Consider the following 23,553-nt stretch of genomic DNA (forward strand, 5'->3'; position numbering starts at 1 on the left):
GAGCTCCCTCCCATGAAAGTGGACGTGCTTGTCAAACATCATATGACTTTATCCTAAAATTTCCCCGAAATTACATGCACATAGGCCCCACATTATACCTAAGAGAGTGTAATGTGACTATGAACCTGTATAATTAATAGCAACCTTAAGTCAAACCTATACTAAAAGCTGTTCTCTTAGCAACCAGGGGAAGCCAACTCTTTCTGGATCACTACTGTGGGGTGAATTGTTTTTTTGTTTTTATTAATTGTTCTAATTCAGGCCCTACCAAACCTTGGGCAGACACATCAGTCTATAAGAAAGGCTTTAAGCCAATCCTTTAAAACAATGAATAATGACAAGAAGATTCAGCAGAAACCTTTTTTCCTCATTTCTTATGACAAGATGGATGTTCCCTGAAATGAAAAAGTGGGAGATTCCAAGAGATTAAAAGAACTAGTATTGCATATAACGTATGTGTAACCTCTGAAACTCTCCTATCAAAGGAAATGGTTGGGGCTAAGAAGGTAAGAAAAGAGACTGGATAATAAGAAGCATCACAAGTAATTTTAATAAAAAGCCATTTTAGAAAAAAGGAGCTCATCAATTGGAGAAGCTCCTGGGAAGCCTTTCATATCTTTTCTGCAGCTTCTGCAGCACTCTGCTTCTCCCACAAAAAGGGAGAGTGAAACAGATGGGCCCCCAGTGAGATCCATTGGGCCACTTCTGTTTCACAAGCAATGGGAAAGGACTAGTATTGCAACTCTACACAAACTCTTTGAAAGGAGGACTGCAGCTGTTTTCAACATCCTGACCACTTTGCTGATGGACTGTCCAACTGGTGCCATGATTTTAACCTCATCCTTTCTGTGTACTTTTTATTTTAGCTGGATTCTTGTATGTTTTTAGAGAAGTAGGTATTTCACTGCTATTTTTTTCAGGGCTGTGAAGGGAATGATAAGAATTTCTAAATATGTAGCAATCCAGAGCTTAATCCTCAGATCTTATTTCTGACCACAGGAGCACAAGGAAGAATACTTCACATTAAAACAGCAAGGATGTTTGGAAAGTATCACCCTCATCTTGGTAGTCAAGGAATCCTTCCTCTGAAAGTTAAGAAAAATTAGAATCCAAAGTGGCTGGCCCACCAATACTTGCCAACAATAGTGGCTAGTCAAGCAGACTGAAGTGAGGAGAAAGCACTGTGTACTCCAAGAAGTCAAATCCCCCATATCCATATACACACATACACACGTCAAGGGAAAGAGTAAGAGAGAGTGGTTCTCAAAAGAATATCCTATTCAAGACTTTCTCACAACAGTGGTTGTGGGAAGTGTGAGCCTCTTACTGAACCTCAGAAATGCACTGCAGCCATGTCTTACATTTCTTTTGATACACATATGGATGGTCATGTTTGACATTGCAGAATGGAGATTGAGAGACATCCTGACTCTAAGCACTCACCTTTGCTCCTTTGCTTCCTTCAGGACCATAGACATCTCTGCCATCCATGCCCTGCATAGGTTGAATATACCATGAGTTAGCTTTTAATAGAGGAATAGATTTACATCCAATTCCATTTTGGAATTAGATTTACATCCAATTTCATTTTGGAATAAAGATGTCCCATTACAATGAGGTGCCCAGGCTGTTAAGACTGATGAAGTAGGGCAAGCTATCAAAACACAGTCTAAAAACAGTAGTAAATGGTCACAAAATCCATAGAGATAAAACAAGGATTAAGGCCACAGTTCCTCTCCACTTGAGTGCCCTATCTCCAGCATATTCTCTCTCTCCTAGAGAACCTGAGGGGAAACATGTTCTCTCTAGCCCACAAGAAATCTGGTGTCCATAAGTAAACTGAGAACCAAATGTGAAATAATTTTAATTGTATCCAATAGAGAAAACAGAACGGAACAAACTGTACTGATTCCATTGGGTGGGTATTAAACTACAGGGGCCCTAAATTAAGGCAAAAAGACTCACAGGCATGCCTCTCTGTCCAGATGGTCCCACTGGGCCCTTCTCTCCAGGGTCACCAGGTTCACCCTGTTATAATTGAAACATAAATTCATAAATTTCATAAATTGAAACAAAGTTTGGCTCATTCTGGAGAATCTTTCTTTCTGCAATGTAAAATTGTCTGATAAACTGAAGTGTGCTTATACATTTTATAGACTACTTGATGCCAGTCAAAAGCATTCCATTATAGATCATGTTTCGTGGAAGCTTCCTTGCGATGGAACTGGAAAGTACTTGGCAAATCACAATATGCTGAGCATCCATGCTCATTTAATAAAACTCCCATTCTGTAATACAGAATTACCAATGAAAAGAGTGTTTTCTGGAAAAATTTATATTAATGGTAGCAGGACATAGGCTGGAATTCTACCAGCCTGAAGCATCTGTTGATAGCAGGTGATGTTTCTCAAGCAGTCTTTCTGCACTGTGCTCTTAGTCCTCTTGCAAGTTTTCTTTTCTTCAGTTCCTTTTTTTGGTTTGCACTTTCTTAATAAACTTTCTTCTAACAAGAACCCCAATATTAAAAAGCACAAAACCAGACTGAGAAAATTGAATGTATGATGGATTAAATGCCTATTTGTCGTCCCAATTTCTGTCACTTTTTCACTGTATGTTTTCACACAGTGACTCTTTTCATAGTAGCACTTTGACCTCCTGATACCCCTCTGCCACTGAATGTAATAAAATACAAAATGTAATAACCCTTCAAAGAGACTGAACGGCTTAGCTAACTGGTATTATTTATGCCTTTTAGATTCAAAGATGCAACAACACCTAAAATGAGTTATTTTTATTAAATAGTCACCCATATGAATGCACATTAACAAAAGGAAAGTAAGGGATAACATTTATTATAAGTAAGTGAACCATAATGTGGACCACCTATTAATATAAGCCTTTCTGTTTAACTTCGTGTTGATTCAGTTCTTCTCAGCATATTCATTCCTGTATAATAGATATCGTAACAGTCAAGGTTCCTTGGACTGGTTAGGAATCTCTAGAACAAAATGGTTAAAATAAGCAGCTATGCCTCAGTGAACTAGGAAGTTCAGATTGGACATTACAAAAAGGTTCCTCACTGAGAGGGTGGAACAGGCTCCCCAGGGGAGTGGTCACAGCACCAAGCCTGTCAGAGTTCAAGGAGCATCTGGACGATGCTCTTAGTCATACAACTTAGTGTTTTAGGTAGTCCTGTGAGGAGCAGGAAGTTGGACTTGATGATCCTCATGGGTCCCTTCCAACTTGAGATATTCTATGATTCTATGAGTAACCAGTACATATTTTCAAAGGATTGGACGGATTCTAGGAATCATAAAACAAACTCAAGGGTCAGCACTGCCTTATGCCTCCTGCATTTTGTGAGAAGCCAGGCCTCACTGGGAACCATGACCACAACAGCAATTAGAACAGTGGTCACAGCAACACTAAAAACTTCTTGGTATAGCTCTGACACCTTAAGATTACCATCAAAACATCACTTGCCTTCCCATGCAATCCAAAAATGTCTATAAAACTTAACATTCTTCACATGTTCCACAGGAACAACACAAGTGTTAGTTCATGCTTCTTCAGTCAGATTCTTCAAGGAATGATACTGTTAAATTGCTGCAATTAGGTACTTTAAAAATCTTTACCTTTGCTCCTCTTGCACCTAACTTCCCAACAGAGCCAGGTGAACCTGGGGCCCCCAGACTAGCCTGTAATCAGAAGTATCAGTTAAAAGGTGCACAATGAAGAAATCAAGGGCTCATTGCACTCAAGGATTCATTGCCACTTGAAATTATTACAGAGTCAGTATAAATATTAACACATTAACAGGCTTTTGAGGACCACAGTAAGAGTCAAGATATCATTCCAGCTTATCGCCTGTTTTCTATATGAATGCTTTAAAATTTTCAAAGTGTTAGTAAGTATGACATGAATGTTACTTTCTATCTACACAGATACCTAGGGAATACATGCATATGTGCACAAACAGTATGAATATATACATACACACACACACACAAATGGGTGTGTAAGCATGAGCATCATGACTTGACTGAAGCAGATGCCCAAGGCTGACAGAGTAGGACATTCCAGTCCAGAGCTACACTGGTGTAATTCTAGAATAAGAACGGCCAGAATCAACATCATCACACAAGTGAGAAGATCAGCAGGCAGTGCTCAATAGTTACAACCTTATCATACACTAGCACTAAATCTCACAGGCCACACTTTATTGAAACCACTGACCAATATCTAACTTTGCCCTCAACTACACCACTGTACATCTGTATTTACATATGCTGCAAGCCATGCTGTTAGTCCTGATACTATAGAACTGAGAGTGGAATCTAGAGCAAAGGCTTTTCATTGCAATCATGCAAAAGCTTGGCAACACTGAAATTCACTTCCTATTCACCCACCTAAAACTTGTTCTCAAGGCTATTGTTTTATCATGTGAGGCTGCAAATCAGTTTCTGTAAGTATTATAATGAAAAATCCTCAGTTTTTAAAAAAACTCTTTATAAGAATAATACCAGCACTGAGAATGAAAACCCCTAATGTGTACAGCAGGAATATATTATTTAAAGCTAACCAGAGGGCCTGGCATGCCTTGTGATCCTGGAGGTCCTCTGATCCCTTGTAGTCCTCTTGGGCCCTGATGTAAAAAAACGCATTAAAAAAAAAGTCAGTTCAATGTTGACAGCCTTTCAAAGATTAGATTGCTGCAATGACCAGAATCCAAGTGCCTGTCTTGCAAGCCTTAATGCACAGGCGAAACTTCTGGCTGTTTGGTTGTAAGGATTTGCCTGTGTGAAGCAGCTGAGATGGTCACTGCCTGAGGGCCATATTCAGAGAGCCACTGTGGTGTCTAAGACAACAAGGGAGCCATAAGCAACCCACTATCAACTAGGCACAGTTTCTCCAGATTCCTTTATCTTAAAACTTAAAGTTAAGAGCATCTTCAGAGCATCCAAGTGCATCTTAAAACTGGAAGCTACTATAAGCAGTCTAGTACCATAATTCTCTTCAAAATTACTCCACCAAGCAAATTTTTAAAACACAAAGCTTTCCTCATTGGTTTTGTCAATCAGTATATAATTTTCATCATTTTAATGCACCCTGGAAATACAATACATTCAAAAATGCAATAGATTTTATGTACTTATTGCTAACAATTTCTAAAGAATTCATTCTGAAGATATCTGCTTGATAATATCCTGCAAGTTAGAGATGTGTTGATTGAATTATTTCTGCTACTCACTTTCCTCTTTTCATTTCACAAGAAGCTGTACCCATCTGAATTGAAAGAGAACCTTGCCACATTTAATTCTTCAGCATTACAGATGAGATTTGCCAAGGAAGACTCTTACAATATTAATTAGTTGAAGTAAATAAAGCATTCCAAAAGAAAAACAAAAGTTCAAGACTGACAACTCATCTGCTCCATAGCTAACATAAAAACAACTCAGAAGTTGTTTTAGTTACCTGTGGACCTGGAAGACCAGAGTCTCCTGGGTAACCTGCTTCCCCCAGATCTCCTTGCTCACCCTGCCAGAAGACAAAGAAAAACAACCCAACAACCTCCAAACCAATTTACACCTGTCATATGTACATCAACATATAATAATTTCATATCTGCACAGAGTATCAGTTGATAGAATGTTTTTCAATGCTTTCAAGCATCTTCAAATTCCTGTTGAAGAAAACTCAATTAAAAAGCAAGAGCTGAGTAGCTTTTCTTGTTGTTTAGGATGTGTAATGAATATAAAAGCTGCAGTGCAAAAGGTCAGTTCTATCTGCTTTGCATTTTGCTAAGTGCATTTTACACCACGGTCTCAGCAATATTCCTGCATTACCCTTGTCCTTGTCCACCACAAGAGACCATCAGAAGTCATAAAGCCAGGGCCACAAGGGCAGATCTTCTTTACCCTTATGGAGAACTACTCTGAGGGGGAACCATGACTTCACAATTCATCCTAGAATTAGATGTCTTTATACTCCCCATCTTTCACTCTGGTTAGTCAGTGAGGCAAGTCAAATCTTCCTTGATGATGGGAAAAAACCCTGCACTTTTCCAGCTCCAATATACATAAAGTTGCCATCTGAGGATGAGTCAGTTTAGTTGACATCCATAACAAATATTTGCTGTCTGCTGGGTTGAGTAAAATGGTGATAATTGGCACCAAGATACTCCAGGCCTTGCAGATCTCCTTTCACTGGAGAAATTATAATCATATGTCTGAAGATCCTCAGGAAACAGATGGTTCTGTAAAGAATCTCCTGAGGAAAACTGCATTCAAAATGATGAACTTCCATTCTCCACCATATGAATGAAATGAAAGATAATAACAGAAGAAAAAAAAAAAAAGGCATTTGAGCAAGCTTATTTGTAGCCAGCGTAAAAATACTGTAACACAGAACATCAGTTAGTAGACTGATGCCAGGCTTATGCCAGCTGTAAAAAAATCAAATAGAAATACATTTCCACAAAAATAACTTTGACTGCAATGAAAATGGACAAATTTCTTAGGCACACCCTACTAGAATCCAAAAACAACAGAAATTTTTCAGCTACTTAAATTAACTTTGAATCAAACCCAGAAAAGTTGTTCTTTTTTCTTTTTTTTTTTCCCTTTTCCTCTCTCTTATGCCTTCCTTCAGCTGATTCTCCTTTCTGTCTTCACTGTTTTGCTTTGCTTTTGGAACACAGACTGCAGGGTTGCTTTTGTCTGTGACAAACACCTCTCTGAGGCTATACCACACCTTCTGTTCCTTCTGCCCACTGACTAATTCTGACTGTTAAGAATGGCTATCTGTGCTGCTTTATTTTTTTAAAACTATTTCAAAAAGTTAGTCTCCCTTTTATCACAAAAAGCAACAGATAATTTGAACTAGAAGTTCTGGGAAGCTGTCCTTTTCAGGATATGGTGAAAAGCGGTGTGTTCATGCTGACTGCAACAGAAGTTAACAGCTTTGTTGATGAGGGAGTTTGTTCAGCGCCTTTTAGTAACAGCTAAACCTTTAGTAAAGCATCAGTTAGAACTTGCTTTAATATTGTCTCTGCTGCATATGCACATCATGCATGTATCTGTGTGCATGCAGCAAAGGAGGAAAAACCTGTCAGACTTTTGGCCTTATGCTGCAGGAATGCAGCCTGACTACTCATTCCCGTCATCTTTAGTGACAGTCTCTTCTCTATTTACCTTCCCACATTTGCCTTAATAATGAAACTAACTGTCCTTTTATTTCAATGAAAGCTCCTTTCCCATTGTAAATCCTTCAAGTCAGGAGGGCCTCTGGTACATACATCTGAGATCCCAAGGCTGCCTTGGCTTGAAATAGACTTTTGATTGTTAAACACTTGTCTTGGATGACACTGAAATTTCTCCCTTAAGAGGACATATGTAGCTGCATAGGTAGCAGCAGTGTCAGCCACTCACCTTTATACCTGGAGGGCCTCTTCGGCCTACTGCACCCTAGGAAGGAGTGGCATGAGAGATTACATCCAGAACACTGAGTAATATGTGAAACAACAGCTTATAATAAAATATATTATACATACAGTCAAATCAAATACAGCTTATAGAAAGCAGAGATAATTTCCAAAGAAAGGTTTAAGGTAAAAATGAGAAAGGAGTCGACTTGGGATAGAAATTCTTACACAAATAAGCCTTATAAAAAAAAAAAAAGGCTTTAGACCCTTAGTGAGTGTAGGGGGAAGGCATCTCAACAAAATTCTGGAAAAATCTTCCCAGTAAGCTGCCCCTTGACTAAAATAAAGAGAGCAAGAGCCCTCTTCCCTCCCTCTGAGCTAAGAGGTCTGCACCGCTTCCTGCTGCACACTGCTCAGCATCACTAGCGAATGTTACTGTTAAACCTCAGATCACTAGAGGCCTTTAGGATGTTTCTGCAGCCTGAGGCGTGACCATCATTCCAAACTTTGGCATTAGGCACTTTTCTGACAGACTAGAAGAGGTGCCTTCGTAAGTTCCAGTCTCCAGTGGATTAAAAAGAGCAGCTCAGCTGCCAGTGAGTTTATATATAGGCTTAACCAGGCATATGGAACCTGTAGTCATAGGGAGGAAGAAGGGATAGATTTATCTATGGTGAAATTATGAAGCAATTAAGGCTCATAGAAAAGGCTGCATTGAGATTAAGGCTTGTGGCTTCACATGAATCAGACCTGAAATTAATGGGACAGCAAATTCCTAATTAAAAAAAAAACAAAACAAAACCAACACACTGCAATACACATAAGCTACTAAATTTGAAGCCAAATGTGTTTTGCTATGATAATTTTAGAAGATTTTTGGTTTCTCTTATTGCAAGAGTTTTAAATATGGGATAAAAGGAAGAAGAGAAAAATTTATTTCTCAATGGGAACCCCATTGTATCTTGTATCAGTTACTTCCACCCTGTATTGATTACTATTCTCACATCAGGGCCAGCATCACCCTGCTCTCCTGGGAGTCCACGTGGTCCTGGGTCTCCCTGCCAAAAAAAGTAATGAACAGGCTCTTTAAACACTCTTTGTTTTTCTTGTACTTACAGATTCTCCTTTATATGTTCCTTTTTTGTTTCTTCTCCTAAGTAATTTCATTACAATCAGTTGTATTACGCTAAATGCTGATTCTTGGTTTCTGCAAATCATTTACAATCAAAAATTATAAACTAGAGAGGTCATGCTTGCTTTGGATTTCCAATTCATCAGTTACTAACAGCTGATACTTCGTCGAGGCTTTTGTGAAATCATTTTTGTTGACTTCAGTCTTTCAGTTGGACTTCTTAAGATGAGAAAGTTTGACGAGGTTTGTTTCCAAAAACAAAAAAAATTATTTTCCAATGAGTGACCCTCACAGTTTTTCTACTGCTTTCAGCACGCTCTACAGACATATATGCACACACATATGTCTGAGCATGAGCATACAACCCTACTTTTTCAGATAGAATCAAACTTTTAAAATAGTGGATTTTTCTCACATGTTGCTAGTTCTCACCCTCTTAAGCTTTCATCGACCATCCCTTTTATACTACTGCCCAACTTTTGCTTATTCTTTTCAAAGAAAGCAGGATGGTAAAATGGGCTGTGCTTTTCTATTATGTTTCTTTTCTTGCAGTATTGCTCAAACATCTCTTAAAAATTCAGACATCACTACATAAGCACATCTCCCAGGTCTTATGTTCTAGATACAGGTCAAAATGGAGTTTATCCATCACCCTGAGGAAATAGCAGTTCCATAGTAAAATGAGTACAGCCCGCTGATACCTAATGCATCTTTCTCCGCTTGGTTTTTAACAGTATCCTTACAACTCATTACTAGAAGCCTCACAGGTTGCTGATACAAATTTGTGGTAGGATAATATATTTATACTAAATCCGTATCTTCTCTTAGCTCTATATAATAAGAATATTTCCATAGTCTTTGTTATCATTTTTAACTTTTTTTTTTCTTTTTTACAGTATCAAGCACTTCTCAATGCTTTCTGTGTTGCAGACATACACTAAAGGCAAAATACAAAATAAAAGAGCTGCTTAGTCACTGGATAGACAATAGAATTTAGCAATTATGCAAACTGTCTCTCCATAATACAGAACTACTTGCTTACCTGCAATGCTGGGTTTCCCTTTTCACCTTTAGGACCAGGAACATTATTGCTAGTCCCAGGATCTCCCTGGAAAAGTTAAGCAGAAAAGTTAAGCTCAGTGTTTTCAGTGACTGCACCTTTATTACTCTGACTACAGAGGCAGGATATGGAACTAGGATTAATGAGATTTGTCACTGCAGCCAACATGAAATACAAAGGCTATTTTAAATGAGGATGCTTGTAAGAACACTATATAGGAAGTTCTGCAAAGTCCACAAGTTTCTTTTGCAAAGAGATGAAAAGAAATATTACTAAAGGGCAACAAATTAAACACTGAAAATGTAAAGCTGTTCTAGGTGTCTGGGTATAGTTAATTAAGATCATAACTAGTTAGTGAGTTTCAGATGGGTTTACACTAGAATAGAGTTCCATTTGGCCATTTAATGCTAGACACAGGTGAAATCCTGATCTCTCAAAGAGGTAAGTTACTATGACACCTGTTTGGGTTTTTTTTAAAAGCATTAGAAGACAGGCATCAACACTATAATTGGCTATTTGGAACAAAGGTCTTTGAAATATGTGTGAGAAGACTTAAAGTTGTTATATAAGAATGGTGGGGTGTCTGCCGAAACGTTAGTCCTCAGGGACTGCACTTATGTAGTGCTCTTGGAGCATGCAAGGAAAAAAATGTCACCATGAAGTAACTTGCCTTTGCATCATTACAAATTGCTAACCAAGAGTTAGTGCACAGGGTATCCAAGCGATCCAGAAATTCCTCTGTAGAGTGGGAACCACAGGGAGGACTAAGTAGCTCCAAAAGGAGTTATGTTGCCCATGGTAAAAACAAACAAACAAATAAAAATAACAAAAATGCAAGGAACAAGCAGGAGACCTGAGGCTTAAACGCCTGCTTCCAAACAACATATCAAAACAGTCCATCTGCATCTAAAGAGTTCAGACTCCTGGAATACGCCATACTTCTTGCAGAGCACTGCACCATGTAGGACTGTGAAAAACTCTTCAAACCACCTTTCAAGCAGCTACATCACAAAATCCAGGCACAAATCAGTGTAATCTAACAAAAACGAAGGACTACACTTACATGATCTCCTCTGAGACCAGATTCTCCTCGTTCACCTGGTTCTCCTCTGGGGCCTTTTCTGCCCTGAATTCATAAAAAGAGCACAAGCATTTTGGGTACAGGTAGAAACAGTATCTGTGGTAGGGGAAGGCCAAATATGAGAACACAGCTCTGTTTAAGTCAGTGGAGCTACACTGATTTACAGCAGGAGCCACATCATATTAGAGAACAGGCAGTTATCAAAAATTACTCACAGGCCATACAGATAGCATTACACTTTAGAAAAATATTTCCATAAAATCTAAACATCATTATAAAGGGTACTTCACCTGTTTTCCTGTGTTGCCTTTCTCTCCAGAAGGTCCAGGAAATCCACATTCTCCCTAGACTCAGAAAGCATGAAGAAAGAAGGAAGAAATTAATGATTGTTCTTTCTGATAAATGTAGTTCCCAAATTTTGTCTGGCAGAAACCAACTTCAATCTGATATCCAACTCTAAACACTAAACAACAGAATTTGTGTTCATGTTTAAAGCCCATTCAAAATCACAAAAATCTGTACTTTTGAACCCTGAGGTAGGTGTCTTTAATTGCACTGCACATTTAAAGCAATGATTACCTGCTCTCCATCAGTGCCATCGAATCCACTCTCACCATGTTCCCCCTGTAGCAATAAGCAGAAAAACCCTGTTAGCATCAGTCCACTTGCCTCTGTGAGCAAGGAAAGAAGTGTTCACCCTGCTTTTGGAAACCTGAATGAGAACAGTGGCTTTCAATGGCCAGCAAGAATAGTTAAGAATAATAAATTATACATAGGAATTAATAATTCAGATTTTTAATGCATTATTAACTTTTACAATAATTCATCATTAAGAACACTTAATAAGAACACGGTTATTAAAACTATACATCTTCATCAGGTTTTAAATTCTGCTTTTCCATCTGTTAGTTTTCAAATCTTTTTCCCAACTGCAGTACCTTCAAAAATCTAGATATATTACAGAATATAACTACTAGTATCTGATCTAACTTGCTGATAATCTTGTAATTCTGGTGTCAACCATAGTAGGTGTTTGTATTGCACTTTTTAAAAAAATAATTTTATACTGTGAACAGTATATTGAAAAGCTAGAAAGAATAACCATGATAAAAACAATTACAGAAGACTGATCTTAGGCTTTAAGACTTGTCAAAGAAACTTCATTACTGTTTCAGCAATGTGATGCGTGATGCATAAAGAGCAGTCACATTCCCATTCAAACACACACTGCTCTTCTCTTCCATTTGTCTGCAAAAATGAATCACCATATTGTAACCATCTGTGGAGGCCATTTTCTCACAAAACACCCATCCCAACCTTATGGAGTTTGCAATGTTAACTTGTTGTTCAGATGAAGAGTGAGGCTTCTGAACAGAGTTACAACTGTGAGAATCTTGTTTCATTTATGTATGCTCCACAGTGTTTCAGACCTGCCCAAATAACACACTGGATTTTTAAATGATATTTAAGTGCTTCTTCCGTCTTTGTTTACTTGGAGAAAAATGAAGGAATTAACTGTGATGTTTTTATTTGTAGTAAGAAATGAAATTAGCAGAGACCACCACCCTGAAAGCTGAAAGGATAATCAACAAATCACTGAAAGTGGCACAAGCACATGCTGTAAAGGCTAGTCAAACTGACAGGAGTCTGATAGAGATTACAGATACAATTGCTTTGTAGGTTTTGATGCTAAATTGTCTTTGCAAAACCACTTAGTTAAAGTTCCTGAGGAAAATTTTCAGTCATTTATAGCAGTTTTGTACATGCTAGAAGAAAAAAAAGCTGGCTGTACATTTTTGTAAGATTAATGTTTCACAAACAAGAATTTCTTGAAGAATTATTCCAGAAAAAATTTCAGCACTAAGTGAGCAATCATGACTTGAATAAAAGTCTTAATTTTTCCCTCACTCATATCCTACCTCAGAAAAACTAAGCCAAATTTCATATTACTAAGTATTCAGTATTGCCTTTTTTTCCCCGAATAGCTATACTAAAATGACTTGCAGACATCAATAAACTGCCTCAACCTTACTAAGTTAGCAGTATTGAATCGTATTTTTAATGTGCTGAAAGTTTCATATTTTTAGTTAAAATAAAATTAGTGGATATAATGACACAACATAATGAAGTCCTTCACATATTCATTGGATTTCAGTAGTGTTTGTGCTCCTCCTAACTCCTACTGTATAATTCAACTTGGACAATTAAAATCATCAGCAAGCACTCTCCTTCTTCTATAATCAGATGTTTCATACATTTAAAGGAGGACAAATTACTTCAGGGAACAGAGCAGAAAATGGAAAAGGGAAGAAAAACACATGGGAGGGTTTAAAAAGTCGGTACAGAGCAGTACTTTAAATAGAGCTGAGGTATCAGAAACAGTCTCTGAACTTTCTCACATGTGCAGCTGCTCAGGTTTGGAAGAAAATATCTTCCGAGTCTTTGAGGATCCTAAATCTTTTCTACGAGTGAATTTCTATCAAAGCACCCAATACCATTTTAATTCCATTTTAATTACTCTAGCTTGGGAACTAATATTGCCATTATAGATCATTGTCTTCCAGGCTTTACATTTTATTAACAAATTGGTGACAATATTTCTTTGATGAATAGGTATGTTTGGAAGGTTAAGTAAGAAGAGTTGCAAGATTAGTGGATGACAAAAACAGCTGAAGATAGGTTTGGATATTGAAAAAGTGTCAATAATGATTCAGTGAAAATGCTGTCCAAATCCGCAATAAATATTAGTCACAATCATTTTTTTTCCCCCTTTCTGCTCAGTTTCCTCAACAATTAGAATATGAGATTCAGGTGACCAGAATTATCATCTTGACAGATTATTAAAATAGCCGGTAAGTTCCTTTCCTGTCAATTAGACTAAATCAACTATGACTGCAACCATGCTAAAAATGCAAGCAAGACTGCTGGTTTTTGATAATCTGATACCTAACAGCTCACTTAAATCTATTCTTATACAACCACAGCAAAAGTACATTAAATACTCTGAAGTTTTTCTCTCTGTTTTCCTCTCTTGTTGATATTTTCATCTTACAAAGTAACTTGAACTTAAAAGGAAGCAGAATGCTGTTCTCAAAGAAAATTGATCACACATGAAAACACATACCTGACTTCCTCTATAGCCTCTGGCTCCCTGAAATTGAAAATAAACATAGATAAAATTTGGTGAAAGTATTTTTATTGAGCTTGAGAAGCAGGGCATAATAGTTTGCTGTGCAGAGGCATGCTATGCTCAGTCCCACTACTGCCACACATTTGGTTGACCCCTTTCCTGCGGGAGGACAGTACAGCCTTCATTTTCATTCCTGTTCTGTAAAGCTTTATAAGGCCAGTCTGGAGTTGGTGGAAAAGGCACTGGCAAGTTGCCGAGTCAGCAACCTCCTTAGCCATTTGCCCATTCTTCAGTTACACAAAGTACCTCTCAAAAGGAGACAGCAAAAATTGTCTGCTATTCTTACAGCTGGGTCTTACTGTCCATCCACACTTCAAAAGGACAGTACAGGGATTTGTCTTCAGTACAGGAAACAGGTTTGTGGGAAACAAAATTAGAAATGCTTCAAAGGACATACTTGCCTTATGGCCTCTGGCACCCGGACATCCCTTGTCTCCCTGAGTCCCACTGAAACCAGCTGGTCCTCTCTCCCCCTAAGAAACAAAAGAGAATGTTCAACCTCATCCATACAATGATGGCTACTGGTTAAATCATCATATAAGATTAAAGCAAAACAGAATTGTATCACTATTCACTGCACTAACGACACAAATGGAAGTCACCTGGAAGAGACCAGTCAATTACTAGTTTGAGTTGCACCCTGGTTCTCTGCTCTCACTATCATGCCATGTTTTAGATTGCACTACCAATCTCTGACTGAAATCTCTGTACTTGAAGGCAGGCCTTTTGGTAGATTGTTTTTTTAGCTGAATATGGAATGCCTTTCCTCTAGTCACTGATCTCTGAAGTCTTCTGTTCCGTGTTTGTTCACAAACATTTATTGTTAGGACAGAAGCTCTAAAAAAACAAAACCACAACTCGAAAGAGAGCAGCATCTCCCAGCGGATCCCCTTAAAACTGCTGTCTAAAAAGGTAAACAATGACAAAGGAAATGAGAACAAACACACAGTAAACATGAGAGCTCCTGTACTACAATGAAAAAGAGACAACAAACTTGAAGAGCCTAAGATCAGAAGAATAAAAAACATTCTCTTTTTTCTCCTCTTTAAAGAAAGGTCTCTCTCTAAACTAGAAAAAAGCAACACAGATCACGTTGTAGATTAAGTTAGACAATGCTGCCACAGAACCACACCACAATATGAAAAGACAGAAGTTTAAGCATTTTGGCCTGGTGGCATTGCCTACAAGAAACATGAAGACTAATTCCTGAGCCAAGTACTAGACCATAATAAAGCAAAGCATCATCTCCTCAGCCTCCTTTCCTTATGGTATCTTCTGTAGTCTATTATCACCAGTCTGCTTCCTGCTGTGTATTTACTACATTCAACTGTTTTGGATGCTTTAAATTCTTATCTTGTGGCTGGAAAAAAAGCTTAGCCTTCAGCAATGAAAATTTACAACATGGAAGTCACTTGCAGGCTTCACACACAGGAGATGGAGAAAGTTTCTGAAAGTGTGGGCGTGACAACTTCTCATCCATCCACAGTAAAGAAAAGGAAAATTAAGGGACCAGAAAATTCAGAAACAAGACTTCCGTGATTTATCTGTCCTACGTTATTCTGGATTCTCAGAAGATCAAAAATAAAAATTTAATTTCATACACAAAAAAATTCAAAACTGTTTTCACCACTTCAAAAGAGACAAGGTTTAGAATCTTTCAAATCAAAATGCTGTGGTGAAAAATTTGGGGCATCTCATTTCAATGTGTTCAAAATATTTCTCATTTTAAAAAACCCTCAAGGTTTGAATTTTAATTCCTACTTAGATCATGTCATTCATATCTGTGAAAGGATGTGAAAATAGTTCTGTTTAGTAATAACTACGGTGAGATGCAGATGCACAGAGAATTAAGTCTGTATATTTACCTTCAGATACATGTTGCTTAAACGCATTTTAGGCTAACGCTGATGAGCACTGAGTGAATGAGTAACTGCAGACAGTAACACAACAGCAGCAGGAAGGAATAATGTTTACTTACAATCCCACCTTCCCCACCAGGATGGCCAGGAGATCCTCTGTAACCTGCACTTCCCTGAAAAACAGGAACTTAAGAGATAGGCAACACTGTTCTCAAGAACCCAAATGAATGCAAGCACACTGGGTTCATTTCTATTAGATTACTCTGCCTATGGAGATAGAAAACATATTCTGAAAATTAGATCTGGTTATGTTGAGGATCGCAGGCTCCATTAACTACATTTACACAGACATTATGCACAGTCCTATGTACTTGACATGGCTGTGATTAAAAAAAAAAAAAAAAGAAACGAACAATGTTCAATATAAAATTTCAGTATGTTATTTCAGGAAACTGCCTGAGGGGTTACCAAAGCTCATTGGGATATTTGATCAAAGTAAGTATCTTCCTTAGTGATTTGGAAAAGGAAGCATTCTACAGTAATGAAATTCTAAGGTGAAATGAAAAATATAAGGAGTTGAAAACTTGTTAGGTAGGACAAAGATATTGCAATACCTTACAAAGACTTTTAGGAATATTGCAACTTTGTATTTGAAGTGAAGCAAACCTCCTATCTTCAGGGCAAAAACTTGAACAGAGAAAAAATAGAACAAATGGAATTTCTAGGAATGAAAATGAACAAAAATGAGACATGAATTTTTGCTGCAAAAACATGCTTTTACAATTGTAGGCTGTACAACCCATGCACCATGTCTGTCTGCCTGCAAAACAACTATGTCTACATTCTGAACACTGTTTTTCTAGATATTTTAGTAAAACAGAACAGTGTAGGAAAATCAACAAGAGTAATGGAAGAAATCAGTGAATTGGTTTATGAATAATTATTAGAAAACTATACTCTTGGCAGAAGATAACAAAAAACGTATTTAATTGCAACCACATAACTGAAGAGTGTGAACTACAGATGTAATTTACTTAGTGTGTTAGTGGAATAAGTAGAAATAATGGAATGAATAGTAGTCAAATGGAGACTACATATACTAAAAACCTCAATAATGAAGTGCACTAGCATGTTGTAAAGTGGCAATATCTGTAATACTCAAAAGGCTTAAAACAGACAATATAAAATCTTAAAGGAAATAGTGTAAATTAGTACTGTATTGGATCAGAAGAAACTTATAGAAGAGGATATTTGGAATAACCAGAGGCACAAAAGGATAAGGCTCACACCTAGTGAAGAAGGATTATTTTCTACTCTCAGCTCATTGGCTGTAAGTTTCTCATTCACAGTAGCTAATAAGCCTCATGGTTAATCAGACTTCATTTTTTAAATTCCTCTCAATTTCCTGCTGAATTGTTGAAGGAGAGTGCTTTATATGTACAAATGATTTTTATATGTACAAATGATTTTCATTACAAAAATACTTTTGCAATAGGAACATGCAGCAGTGCAATGATCACATTTCATGTTTCTCTTTCACCTGTCCTAATGGCAAATGTCATGGGCACATGCATGTATGCTCTGAAATACTACAAAAAATGAAAACACTTCGAAAAATAATGCAATTCTTAAGTAATGTCTATCTTAGCTCTCCTACCTTCCTTCCAGGACTTCCCCGGCCACCATGATCACCATTTTCTCCAAGGCATTTACAAATAACCTTACAGCATTTCCTTTCTGCAACAGTATCCTGAAAAATGACAAGAAACATTTCATTTATGTATATTAATCATAAAGACTAATTTTCCCCCCTTTTGTTTATATCACAGATGGACTTACAAAATTCCTCTGCAAGATGTTTGCAATCTCTGCAAACCCAACACTCAGAGGTTCATTGTATCCAAATCCTCTGCCAAACTCTATTTCCCGAAGTTCAGTCAAGTTCTGTGTACTGTCCAAGCCAACTAACAGAAGTGCATCAAGACCTTCAACGTAAGCATAGATTTAAATTAGTGAATACCTGAACTATACTATTTAACCAACAATATAATTGTGAATAACAGCAGTTCTCTAAAAGACTTACATTTCATGGTTTCAACACAGTATATTAAAAGAAAACAAGCTATTAAGAACAATGCATACGAGAAAAATCTAGACCAGTAATTTTCCAATTAACTTCTCTCCCCAGTTGTCACACCAGACTGCTACTCAGTGCACAAACAGAAGTGTAAAACTGTTTTCTCCTGCAGAAGTCAGAGCTGGGTCTAACCTCTGGTGCTGCACTCATCAGTGAAAGGGGCTGCCCCGAATTGCCCCAGCTGCTGGAACTGGACTCCAGAAACCAGAACTACCCCAGGCCCTCTGCACCCCTAGATGTACTTCTGGCATCAGATGCCAACCAGTGACAAGCCATCGTGTACACTGGTTCACAAATAAACACTCTCCCAATGACTCCTGAGGAATGCCATATGAGTGTAGAGAGGTAATGTTAAGTGGAAAAGTTGCAGCAGGGGAACAATACATTGGGCCACTGGTAGTAGGAGGCTGGAGCACCAATGCAGTACTATAATACCTTTAAAGTGAAGTGAGTCAGCTGCTTTTCTGAGATCTTCCAGCGAATCATCCAGACCATCTGAAAAAACTAAAAGAACCTGTCAGGAAAGGGAGTAATGCCAAGTCAATTGAGAAGAGATTAAAAGTTGAGTCATTGTCAAAAGCACAGTTTGCATGGAAAACTGGCTATGAGGTGGTCAAATTGCACTATACTGTGGCAGATCTGAAACGTGTGCCAACTCTGCTGCGATTTATGCACTGAAGAGCTTTCTCTGATGTCAGAAAAGTTCTCCTATATGTGAATCTGGAGAAGCACTTAAGCAAAGAAAAATTTCCCTTTCTGCAAGAGCAGCTCCAGTTGGCTGTCAATTGAGGCACAGCAGGAAGTGCATCCTCTCTGGGTACAATCTTCCGTCCTCGCAGATGCTTATGTCCCCTTGCCTTTTCCACATAGGCAGTGCATCACCCTGCTCCACTCCTTGTCATATTTTTCCTTGTTAAGACATAAGGCTTAGCTCACATAAGAATGCTAATCTTGACCCTTTGTATTGGCAACATTCCCACTTTTTCCAGCCAAAGAGCTACAGTTAAGCCTCTTCCAGGGCCGAGGAAAGCACAATTTCTTACAGTTCCACTCCAAGCTTCCAGTCTCTTCCCATTTCTCTCATCACTTTCCCCCTTCAAACCAGCAGAAGTCTTCTCAGGCCCCACTCATCCTGAGGGTTAGGTTTCCAAGAAAGAATGGATAGGTAAGCTGTCACCTGCCCCCAACAGTAATGACTTTAAGTCCCCCTAAACTCTCTGACTAACAAGTGGACAAGCACAGCTAGAGCTCCTTCCCTCCCATCCTTCTTATTTTACATTCCCTATACAACGCACAGCTTCAACATGTGCAAACTCTGTTACTTCTGGTAAGGCAAATTTTTCCACGGGTGACAGGCAAACAAAATGGCTGCCACACCAAACATCCCACTTCTGTGCTAAGGCAGCAAGGAGACCAGAATTTAAGAGCAGGCAGAGTTACCTAGTTTTGGTGGTGGAAAGTTCCCAAACATACAATACGGAGGCACTGGTACTGATTCTACATTTGCTCAAGCAGAGTGTGATGCAGTGGAGAGCTGGACCATGGATGGGTAAACACATCACAGACTGTTAGACACAACACTATAGGCTTGGGCTTGATGCTTTTTTTGGGCAATCTTTTAATTTTAAAAGCATGGAGGGGGGCAAGAATGTGGGGCGTTAGCATGGGCATTGTCTATGTTTACAAAGTTTTCATTTATATAAAGCTCTTGTTGGAACACATCTGAGTCTTGCTTTGTCAAAAATGCTGGAATTAGGTCCAACTCTTTTGCTGAAAAACAAACAAATAATAAAGAAAAGAAGAAATGCAAACAACAGAGAATCACTATCCCTGATGAGGTTTACAACTAATCATCTTTACAGAGTAAGCATGTTATTGCTTAGGATCTTAGGGAGATTAAATTGTGACTTCATGTGCATTCTAAAGTCTCGTATTTTCAATTTGCACATAAACAATATCAGAAAGGAATATTAATCCACTGGTAAAGTGCTGAGATATGCAGCATATTTATTTCTAGTAATAATGCATACGCAGAAAGAAGCTTTGCTTAACTCTAATCTTCAACAAGCATCTAACAGAATTGGCAAGTAGGAGAAAAAAAAAAGCACTTCTTTTACTTGTATGTCAAGCAAGTTCTCTCTACAGAGGCCCAAAAGAAGCAAAATTCTATATGATCATGCTCCCTGTTCAGAATAAAATGGCATTTTAAGAAATCTTTGGGAAAAAATAGTATTAAATATTCACCAAATTACAGGCTAAATCGGTAAGTCATACTGATGCAAATGCTGTAAAAAAGTAGAATGCCAACTTTCATCTGAAAGCAGGGGAATTTGTAACAATATGGCTTTCTCACTCCACAACAGATTAAAATTAACATCGTACAAAAGTTAAAATAAGGCTCATAGAGGAAACCCCTTATGTATTTTGCAAGGGCTAACCTGTCCTTCCTCAGTAAGGAGGTCTTCCTACATGGAGACCTTAGTGAGTGATAATATTCAAACAGCTACTACAGGACATACTCAGTGCTTTACTGAGTCAGTGCCTTATTAAAAATAAACTGTCAGGGCAATGACCCTGACACACTCCAATGAGATCTAACTTTCTTTCACCTAAGTGGAAAGATTCCCCATTCACTTCAGAAAAGATTAGATCAAGCCTTATGCTTCTCCCTTCACTTCATTTCAAGATGGATGAATTAACTGCAGCGTCTATGCAGATTTTCTCGATCATCAGTTATCCATGAGCAGAACTCAGCTTTGTTATTTGAAATTATTTGATAAGTTAAACTACATAAATAAACTTCTGTAAACAAATTTCCTGGACCATGTCTTCTGTGACTTCTGCTTAGAGCTGTCATTATTCTGGACAGAGATTCAGGATCAGGATTTCGAGTTTCTGAAAGAGAACTGTTTCCACCACTCAAAGTACAAAGAAATTCCACATAGATATAAGGTTTTCTGTACGAATACTCATGATCATATGGATTAACCCAAATGTTCTGGGTACCATCTCACTACAGGAGTGCCTAGGGAACTGGAACTGATATATGCGGTTTTATCAGGGTGAATGGCAGAACAGGAGATTCTGTATAAACATAAGGAGATGCTTTTTTACCGCGAGGGTGACTGAGCACTGGCACACGTTGCCTAGAGAGGTTGTGGCGTCTCTATTCTTGGAGATACTTAATAGCCATCTGGACATGGTCCTGGGCAGCCTGCTCTAGCTGACTTGCCTTGAGGAGGGGGTTGGACAAGGTGACCTCCAGAGGTTCCTTCCAACCTCAAGCATTCTGTGAGTCTTTCTGTTTATTGGATTCACCAATTCCTGAACTACCTTTTTGTCTTCCTGGAGTACTCAGCATCAGAGTCTGTAAACATCAAACTGCGTAATTTTTCCAACTTATATGTTCACACCATTAAGTTACCTTAACTTTAGCAGAAGTCACATTAAAGAACTTCTCCTCAAGTGCCTGTAAGAAGTCTGCATTCAGGTAGGTGTCCACAGCAGTCTGTGCATCTAAGAATTTCTGGATGATCTCTTCATTATAGTCTTCAAAATCAGAGTCAAAGACAAATTGTTTGGTCTGTGCCCATACTTGGAACTTGAACTTAATGTTGACTGAAGAGCCCGAATTACAGCTGGTATTTGGCAATGATTTCATCTGGAGTAAAAGCCTGGGGAGAAATGCTTGCAAATTCTGTTTTAGAAGCACTGTGGATGCTGGCTGCACGTCCTTTGAAATATCAATTGCTACAGAAAGATCTATGTCACAATCTGAAAAAAAGTAGAAGAAACAGGAAACTATAAACATACACTATTTGTGATCTGGTCTTTTGTCAGAATCATGGGAGTGGAACAAAATTCAATACAGTAGATTTAAAACCAGAAGTCAGAATCAGTGAGATGGTAGGTTTTCCATGAACATAAAACACCATCAGCCCTCCAGTTTCAGTGGGGTTATGCGAGCTTGCAGATACTAACGACTACATTACTGGATATATGTACATACCCAAACTGCAAAACAGATCACTGGTTTCCAGCTGTCAAATGTCTTCAAAGGGCCTAATCTTGCAAATGTTTCCATGAGCATAGCTACAACTGAGAATGTGCAATGCAATTGCAGTTGCAATGGGAGGCTTGATGGCTGACAAGACCAGATGATACGTACAAATGTAGAACAACAGGCCAAAGAAACAATCGAGAGAGAAAGAGACAGCATTGCCTATATGCAATGTCATATATCAGCTGTGAGTAACAGCTGCTGTGAAGTGAGAGCTACCTCAGTTATGGAATTGCTTGCATAGGTCCTGATAATAACAGCAAATACTGTGATGTGGTTAATTCCTCCCCCTCTCCTCAATCATCTTGCCCTCATTAAAGCAGCTAAACCACTTGGCTTCTTTCTTCCCTAGCTTGATTCTTCATGTGTCATGCTGAATTTTATTCCGTGCCCCTAGATGCATTATCATCCATTGTTGTACCTCTGCAAGGAAGGCAGAGGCATGCAATTTTATCTGTAAAACAGCACTCTCTCTTATTTTGTTCCTTCTTCACCCACTGACTCTGGAATACCAACCACAAGGTTGTTTTCCATGTTTGCTAGTTTGAGCTGGTTCCTATAAGACCATTATTCCATATAAGCTTCATTACAGTTTTCTGGGTTTTCCCTCGCTCATGAAAAAGATGAAGGTGTTCATCTCTTTAACCGAATAGATCCAGAAATAATTTCACCTCAGTGTGGCCATCGTTATGTTTCAATAGTTTCACCTGCGGTACTAACTGCCTGCTAGACAGTATGATTTGCTGGTAAGCAGTATGAAAATCTTTAGATGTAAAAGGTCACACTGAATGAGTTTTTGTGGCTAAAAAATATGACATTCAGGCCTCAGAGCAACATAAGAAATATACACAGCTTTTCTGTTTAGTCCACAATGAGAAAAAATTTATGTTAAACAGTTAAATATATCTATACATACATATATGTCTGCACCACTGCCCCACATAGTCATGCCAATTAGCCAGGCTGAGAGGCTGCACAACTGATTTCAAGATTCACAGAACACCTGTGATGCAAAGGCCATCATCAGTTCAGGGAACAACATTTTTCTAATTGTGGGGGGTGCTTCTGATTAAACATTTCCATGAATATAACATTTATTGGATATTTTTTCCAGTATGTGTTCATGTCCAGCACACACAGAGTATGTTTTCACAATGAGATTTTTCTGAGATCTGAGTCTTTTTAACCACTTAATTTGCAGGGATTGTGAAGGGCAACCACAGACTCAGCAGTTTAGCCCTGACAATTGGTCATCCACACCACCCAGCTCTTAAAACATTTCCTGCCAACTCCCCAGTGCACCAGCGTTAATACCAAAACAGCAGTGTTGTGCATGATAATGTGTAAAACAGCTTCTGGCAGGTACTCTATACTCTGATGATCTGTATTGATTTGCAGGAGTCAACACTTCTGTGTAGCTAACCTCTTTGTCTAATCACCTGTTCTCCCACACACGTCCACATTGTTAAACTGCCCCGTCTTACTGCTGCAAATGTATCTTTTTCCCCTGATGACTTTCTGTACCTTGAACCCAGTTTCTGAAATTTGAAAAATCTGGCAGTTTAAGAGTAGGTGACTTCTCTTAAGAAAGGGAGAAAGGGGAAAAAGTCA

General features: G+C 38.3%; 1 pseudogene across 1 annotated transcript in view; it reads right to left on the reverse strand.

Moving 5' to 3' along the window:
* The window catches only part of LOC309402619 (collagen alpha-4(VI) chain-like), a 60,118-nt pseudogene that overhangs the window by 11,786 nt on the left and 24,779 nt on the right, over positions 1 to 23,553 (reverse strand). The window contains exons 7-24 of the transcript in view: positions 21,307 to 21,656; positions 18,318 to 18,396; positions 17,585 to 17,730; positions 17,403 to 17,495; positions 15,865 to 15,918; positions 14,288 to 14,359; positions 13,821 to 13,847; positions 11,276 to 11,320; positions 10,987 to 11,040; positions 10,679 to 10,741; positions 9,598 to 9,663; positions 8,428 to 8,481; positions 7,431 to 7,466; positions 5,476 to 5,538; positions 4,583 to 4,645; positions 3,636 to 3,698; positions 1,966 to 2,028; positions 1,444 to 1,494 (exon numbers count right to left, since the gene is read on the reverse strand). The product of the transcript in view is annotated as a collagen alpha-4(VI) chain-like (transcript). The remainder of the gene's footprint in view (positions 1 to 1,443; positions 1,495 to 1,965; positions 2,029 to 3,635; positions 3,699 to 4,582; positions 4,646 to 5,475; positions 5,539 to 7,430; positions 7,467 to 8,427; positions 8,482 to 9,597; positions 9,664 to 10,678; positions 10,742 to 10,986; positions 11,041 to 11,275; positions 11,321 to 13,820; positions 13,848 to 14,287; positions 14,360 to 15,864; positions 15,919 to 17,402; positions 17,496 to 17,584; positions 17,731 to 18,317; positions 18,397 to 21,306; positions 21,657 to 23,553) is intronic.

The sequence above is a fragment of the Phaethon aethereus genome, assembly GCF_964289735.1.
Source record: "Phaethon aethereus genome assembly, chromosome: 2".
Taxonomy (NCBI): Eukaryota; Metazoa; Chordata; class Aves; order Phaethontiformes; family Phaethontidae; genus Phaethon; species Phaethon aethereus.